Source organism: Salvia splendens, chromosome 4 (assembly GCF_004379255.2).
Source record: "Salvia splendens isolate huo1 chromosome 4, SspV2, whole genome shotgun sequence".
Taxonomy (NCBI): Eukaryota; Viridiplantae; Streptophyta; class Magnoliopsida; order Lamiales; family Lamiaceae; genus Salvia; species Salvia splendens.
Window position 1 is genome coordinate 33,672,455 of NC_056035.1, and position 7,141 is coordinate 33,679,595.

General features: G+C 36.7%; 2 long non-coding RNA genes across 2 annotated transcripts; one reads left to right on the forward strand and one right to left on the reverse strand.

Annotated features, from left to right (window-relative positions):
* Positions 1-565: 565 nt before the first annotated feature.
* LOC121800329 lies at positions 566-1,446 on the forward strand. Its single transcript, XR_006050479.1, has 2 exons — positions 566-974; positions 1,057-1,446. It is a non-coding gene; the product is annotated as an uncharacterized LOC121800329 (long non-coding RNA).
* Positions 1,447-3,061: 1,615 nt separating this feature from the next.
* LOC121800388 lies at positions 3,062-3,727 on the reverse strand. Its single transcript, XR_006050491.1, has 2 exons — positions 3,498-3,727; positions 3,062-3,415 (listed from the first exon to the last, which is right to left on the reverse strand). It is a non-coding gene; the product is annotated as an uncharacterized LOC121800388 (long non-coding RNA).
* Between the last annotated feature and the right edge of the window lie 3,414 nt (positions 3,728-7,141).

Consider the following 7,141-nt stretch of genomic DNA (forward strand, 5'->3'; position numbering starts at 1 on the left):
AGGGCCGCTTCAAAATGTGTAAAATCACTTATGAATCCAAAGTGGTGTTCCATGGCCAGAAAAGGACACAAACGTGAGAACTGACGAGTTTGTAAACAATATTGTGTCAATACTATTGTCTCGGTATACACCAAGGAGGAATGGTTCAAGGCATCACGTCCACCAGGCCGCCAGTATGCCCGATCGTATTGACTATGGAAGGTTCAAAGCCCCAAGCTACCATTTCAAATGCAATATTATTTCTTGAGAATTGAGGCTAGCGTCTGCATACATTCATATTCATTCCTCCGATAGAGGTGTGACTAAGATGTTGGTTTGAGCTTGTGAAGCTCTAACCAATGTGGGGGATTGTTGGAATTATCAATTTGATAACTACTTAGTTATCAAGTTGATTAAGTTAGAAGCTTCTTAAGTACTTAGTTGTCAATTTGATAACCAACTTAGTTATCAATTTGATAACTATCTCTTAAGTAGTAAAATCAAAAATGATCACCACTTATCTTTCCTAAGCCTATATATATGTGTGGGGGTTGAAGGAGGGATCATAACAAGATCAAGATCACAATTCTCTAAACTAGTTCTCTCATTTAGCCATTTAGGAGCATAGTCTCCTCAATTCTCGAAACTCCGAAAGTTCGCCGGTGCCTAGAGAGTTTGAGGTGCTTCTACTCTCTAGGACGAAGTCGTTTTATCTTTGGGGACACTACGCCAATCCGTGAGCACTAGCCGAGGCGTAATTTGTCTTGCGGAAAGAGGGCTTTCCTCGACTCGACTTATAGTTAGTACTGTAATTTTCTATTTTCGTTGTAATTTCCGTTTCAGTTGTATTTGTATTGCTTTTCGGTTGTAATAGTTAGAGTACTGCCTGTAAACGGCTCGAGAATTTTCCCAATTTTATCCAACAGGTAAAAGGATCAGCACGCGGGGAAGTCGGGGGCGCTGACTTAGACTTATTTGCACTTCGAGATGGATATGTATGTCCTTGTCCAGAATGATTTTCGGAGTGTAGAGATCTGATCAACTAGTTCAGTGATTAACTTTTGCCTTCTATTGCAGATAAGTGTCACTCCTCTTGGTGCTTTGTCACGAGCAGACTCAGATAGCCACGTCTACTTTGAACAGTGGCTCCCTCGTGTGGCTGAATTCGTCGCATCTTCAACTCCATAAACACACAAGCTCTGCTCTTTCTCCATTGTCACCTGTGACTCAGTTTTTTTTTAACCTCCTAATAAGTTTGAGCTTCTTCTTTTCCTTGTGAAAGTATTGTTTTGGTAATTACATTAACTATTAGTCTTGTTTGGCATATACTACTTCATTGAGACTTTAACTAATAGTCTTGTTTGGCAAATACTACTTCATTGTATTACTTAGACTTTAACTATCAGTCTCTGTTGATACGATATTAGTAATTACCTTTAGCTATACTGAATATCACTATTATTATAATACTCCATTCGTCCAAAGTTAGTTAGGTCATATTTTATTTTGGATTATCTCACATTATTCTTATGTTATTCTCTCTTATCTATTCTACTTTATTATCTTTTTTATTTTATTTTATCTTTATTTTAACCTATTAAATACAATACAATTTTTCTTAACGTTGGTGTTAACAAACTAACTAAGATGGGACGCATTAATAATTAAAAGTTTATCAATAATTTAAATTGGTTTTGGCTTGCGATAGAAAATTTAACATCGAAAAGCTAAATCAATTCACTGGATGTTTACTAAAGGTGATACTCTATTTATGGTTAAATGACAAAAAAATTAGTACAAAATCATGAGTTATATTTCAAAATAATGGAAAAATAGAAATATAAATAACATGTACTTTTTGTAATACTAGTTACCAAAATCATAGGTTATGCCATCATTATCAAACATCGATCCGAAATTTGTCATACATTTAAATATCATAATGACTACTCGAAAAACTTAGTTCTATCCAGTGGCATATCCATTAAGGAACAAGCCGTACCCCGAAAAAATGATATTATCATTATACAATTAGTTAATGACATAGTCTCTTGCCTGGTGGATTCTCTCCTTCACAAATGGGGAAGCCCTAAAGAAGCCTTGCTCGCACATTTTATTTTATTTGGTATCGTTTAGAAATATAAATAACATGTACTTTTTGTAATACTAGTTACCAAAATCATAGGTTATGCCATCATTATCAAACATCGATCCGAAATTTGTCATACATTTAAATATCATAATGACTACTCGAAAAACTTAGTTCTATCCAGCGGCATATCCATTAAGGAACAAGCCGTACCCCGAAAAAATGATATTATCATTATACAATTAGTTAATGACATAGTCTCTTGCCTAGTCCAGTGGTGGATTCTCTCCTTCACAAATGGGGAAGCCCTAAAGAAGCCTTGCTCGCACATTTTATTTTATTTGGTATCGTTCATTTTATTTTATTTGGTAGTTTGATTTGAAGTCTTCTTATGCATTTATTTCATTTCAAATTAATTACTTCTCTTGTATAATATTTTAATTATGTTTAGTTGATTTCATTTTTCTCTTCTAATGCCTCTTATTTTGTACATATATTTTTATTTTAAATTCATCTTATACATTTTATATTTAAAACAATTCCTTATTTTATAAAGCATTATGCATTTTAATTATTTTTATATGAATTTTAGTCTTAACTTTTTGTTTTAATTATTCTATTCTATTCTATTTTATTTTATTTTTTATTTTTATTTTTTAAACTTATTGAAACATTGCTCAAATAAGCCAAAGGATGATTTATTAATAAAATAACACACAAAAAAATGAAAAAAATATTTTTGAAGATAACACACTATATAAAAACTAAACAAACTTATCTATAATATACAAATATAAGAACTTTTTTTTGATAATAAGAGTCATTTCAAAGAAAAAGGATCGGATTTTGAAGCTTTAAATCGTTATAATTATTTATCGAATCCTCAAACCGAAATTCCTGGATTCGTCACTAGTTCTATCAATTCACTAGTCAACCTTTAAACTTAGGAAGTTGTGAAGAACCTATCATAACTGCCAAATTAACTGCCGGAAATTGACGTGGCAACAACAACTCATTTTAATTTACCAAGAACTAAAATAATGTATGAGCATTGTGTATTAACTTTACCTCGAATAAGCCTGAAATCCGTAAAAGGAGAATTGAAAAGCGAAATGTAAAAGAAAGTTTCTATCGTATTTACATGTACGTATGTTACTTTTCTGTCTCTTTGGTTTCTTCCCGTCGTGTCGTACGTACGCTTTTCTTGCTAATGGAGAAGTCATGATTTGGGAGGCAGTGGCAGTGGCAACGGTGGCCGATGTGACTCCACCAATATGGACCAAAGCACATGGACGTCTTCGTAAGGGCACAATTTCACATCCTCGTACAAAATGTACATCCCTCTACCTAACCAAAATCGGAACATGAAAAACATAGAAATTAAGAAATGTAAGTGCATGATGAATTGATGATCATCTACTTTACTTACTCTTCTTCTTAGCGGAATTGAGACGAATCCACAGCTTCTTGAAGGGAGAGAGGAGGGATTGCAGCCACCCCATTTGGAGGAGAGGGTGAGGGCTCAAGACATGTTCAACAATTTACACAAGTTTGTAGAGAGAAATACTACCAAGTTTAGAGAGAGAAATACTACCAAGTTTAGAGAGAGAAATACTACCAAGTTTAGTGAGATAAACTTCAAGTGTGTTTTTGCTTAGACAGGAGTCATGTTTAGGTTCTTTACTATTTTCCCTTTTTTCTATTACAAACGTTGCTATAATTCTTCGCAATTGCAAATCAATCATGCGAACCACATTTCCTTTGGTAAAATGTCTATTTCAAATATAATATTTCCCTTGTAGTAGAAGAGCCCTATTTACCTATAAGGAGCCTTTCTTTCTCAACCTTAATTTGATTTTATATATTTATAATTTCTCAGTCCAATATTTATTCTATAATTCTACTTCACAGATCTTATATTTTAATTTATCATATCTAATAAGTAATATTATAATTCTTATAGACAAGTCTCATTTGATTTCTTTTAGTACTTTGCAGCTGTTTTTATCAATTTACATGTACCGACACAACTCTTTTTTATTTATATTTTATAATGTGGCATTTATAATTTGTCTACACAATACTAATTTCCTTAACTTTTTTAGCATAATGTAACGTCATATCTATGTTCTTCGTGTATTTTAAGGGAACATTTCTGATAGGTGGTAGAAGTATCTCTTACGTATTTAAATGATGTTGGTCCACCTATGCTACTAGTAAAAAATATACGTGTCAATTTTGTTAATTAGAGTTTCATGGCTATTCCTGTTAATTAAGTAATGCTATATATATGTGTTGTCAATTCTCACTCACCATTCTTGTGGTCCACTACTATATTTATTGATTAACAATTTCATTGTAGATGAGTAAGGTAGATCGATTTGATTATTTTTCTCATATATATACCATATGAGTTATCGACACACATTTCATTCTTGCAGTAGTATCCGCGTAACGCTGCCTCACACATTTCATTCTTGCAGTAGTATCCGCGTAACGCTAGATAAGTTCTTGCAGTAGTATCCGCGCAACGCTGTCTCTTATCCATTTCCTAATTGTCTCACCTCTTCACTGTTCATGGGCCTCATTATACTTTTCATCCTATCTCTTAACTAAGAGATAGCACCTGGAACCCTCCATCTCTTAACTATCTCATCCCTTAACTATTTATTCAATTTAATTTTTTATTTTTATTTCCAACAAATTCAATTAATAAAATAAAATTACAACTTAAAATTCTAAAAAGATAAAAAACCACATTAATAAAATCCTAAAAAAATTAAAAATTACATAATTTAAAATCTTCCGCTCACTCTCTCTAAATTCAAAACCTCAAAACTTAAAGAAGCAGAAGAAAGAGTTGTCTAATGGCGATCATGTGCGTCTACTGGTTGCCAAATTTTGCCCAAATGTGCTCCAGTAGATCCTCCTGGAGTTGGGCGCGAGCGGTAGAATCACGTGTCCTTGCCTGAACAGACAACCGATCTTGTATAGACGGATGCACTCCACTGCGAGGCGGACTACTTGCGGTAGAGCTTCCTGGGGTTTCAGGGTCGAACCAATTTCCCGCCTCAGGTCCTTCGTCAGCAACAATCATGTTGTGCAAGATTATGCACGTATACATGATGTCGACCATATTCTCCATAAACCACGTACGAGCCGAGGCTTTGATAATGTTGAAGCGAGCTTGGAGAACCCCGAACGCCCTCTCCACATCCTTGCGAGCAGCCTCTTGCTTATGCGCAAAAAGAGCCTGTTTTTCGTTCATCTGCCTATTGAACGTCTTCACGAAGGTTGGCCACTTCGGATAGATGTCGTCGGCAAGATAGTACCCTATTTTATACTGCCGGTTGTTAGCGATGAAGTTGATGGTCGGCGCTTTACCATTCAAAACTTCGGTGAAGAGGTCGGATTGGTTGAGCACGTTGACGTCGTTGTTCGATCCGGGGACCCCGAAATACGCATGCCAAATCCATAGCCGGTAGTCGGCAACGGCCTCGAGTATAATGGTGGGGTGGGTGCCTTTGTGGCCCCTCGTGTATGACCCCCTCCACGCCACAGGGCAATTCTTCCATTGCCAATGCATGCAATCTACGCTGCCAAGCATCCTGGGGAATACGTGCACTTGTTCGTGAAGTCGGGGCAGAAACTGACAATCTGCGATGCTTGGCTTCCGGAGAAATTCGTCGGTGAAGGCTTCCCGGACGCCTTTGCAGAAGTTCATCAAACACATTCTCCCAGTGCTTTCCCCAATATGCAGGTATTCGTCGAACAAATCCGCCGTTTGTCCAGTAGCAAGCTGACTGATTGCTGCAGTACATTTCTGGAACGTCGTGTGACTGGGACGGCCAACGGCGTCGAACCCTTGTTGGAAGAACTCTTCCCAGGCTGCCAATGTATTTGCAATATGCAGAAATAGTCATTTCCGCATGCGGAAACGGCGACGGAAGTAGGTCTCTCCCCATACCGGGTTCTCACAAAAGTAATCACGTACCAACCTTGTGGCGGCTTCCTCCCGGTTACGATTGATGTAAGTCGGGGATCGCCTTTGAGGCGCCGCGGCTTCCTCCTCCTCCCTACGTCGATCTTCTTCTAGCGATTCTTCCATTATTCGACGCATTTGCTCAAATGGATCCATGAATGGATTAAATTTGGGAGAAGAATAATGTTTTGAGATGAAGAATGTAGAGTGTTTGAGAGTGTTTGAGTGAGAATAGAGAGTTTTTTTGTGTGGATTAATTTGTGGGAATGATTTGATATTTATAGAAGTGATTGGGGGCTTAAAAAAATACAAAAATTGTAAAAAACGGCTATAAACGGCTAGTATCATTTTGGGATTTTTTTTTTCCGAATTCTTTCTTAATTTTTTTAAAAAAAATACATTTTCAACTGAAATAAACGACGCTCACTCACGGGCCGGCGAGTGGGCGTCACGGACGAACCACAGCTCGTCACGTGGCCAACGTGCGTGGCGAGACAGCTCGCGGACTACCTCTCTGCGACGAGACACGGGACGGGATGGGGACGGGCTGGGGACGAGACGGAGCCTGCAACGCTGTCTCAATGAGGTCTCATCTCTCCGAGACGAGATAGAGACAGCAACGAGATGCGTTGCGGATGCTCTCCATCATCGATCCCACTAAAATGACTGTTTTAAGGTTGTGGGCCTTCTGGCCGAGCCCGGTCCATCTCGAATTTATATACACTAGTATCTTACTCTCACAATCTCATTATCAGCCCTCTAAATAGGTTTGGGATTCAACTCACATAATACATGAATAATTGATAAATGAAAAACTATTACTATTAGGAAGGTCCAATATTCTTTAAAATGGTGATTTTTTAATATTCAATCCCAAAACCCAAAAAATTAACTACTCCTTTCCTCCTATTCAAGATGATCACATTTTCTTTTATATTTATCTCAATTAAGATAGTTATTTTCTCTTTTAGAATAAACTTATTCTGTGAGAGCTTTTCATTAAAATATTAAATTATTTATTTCCTTTCTATTTTATTTCACTCAACCACTCCTTATAAAATTCCATGCTATGTGGTCATTTTAAGTTGGAC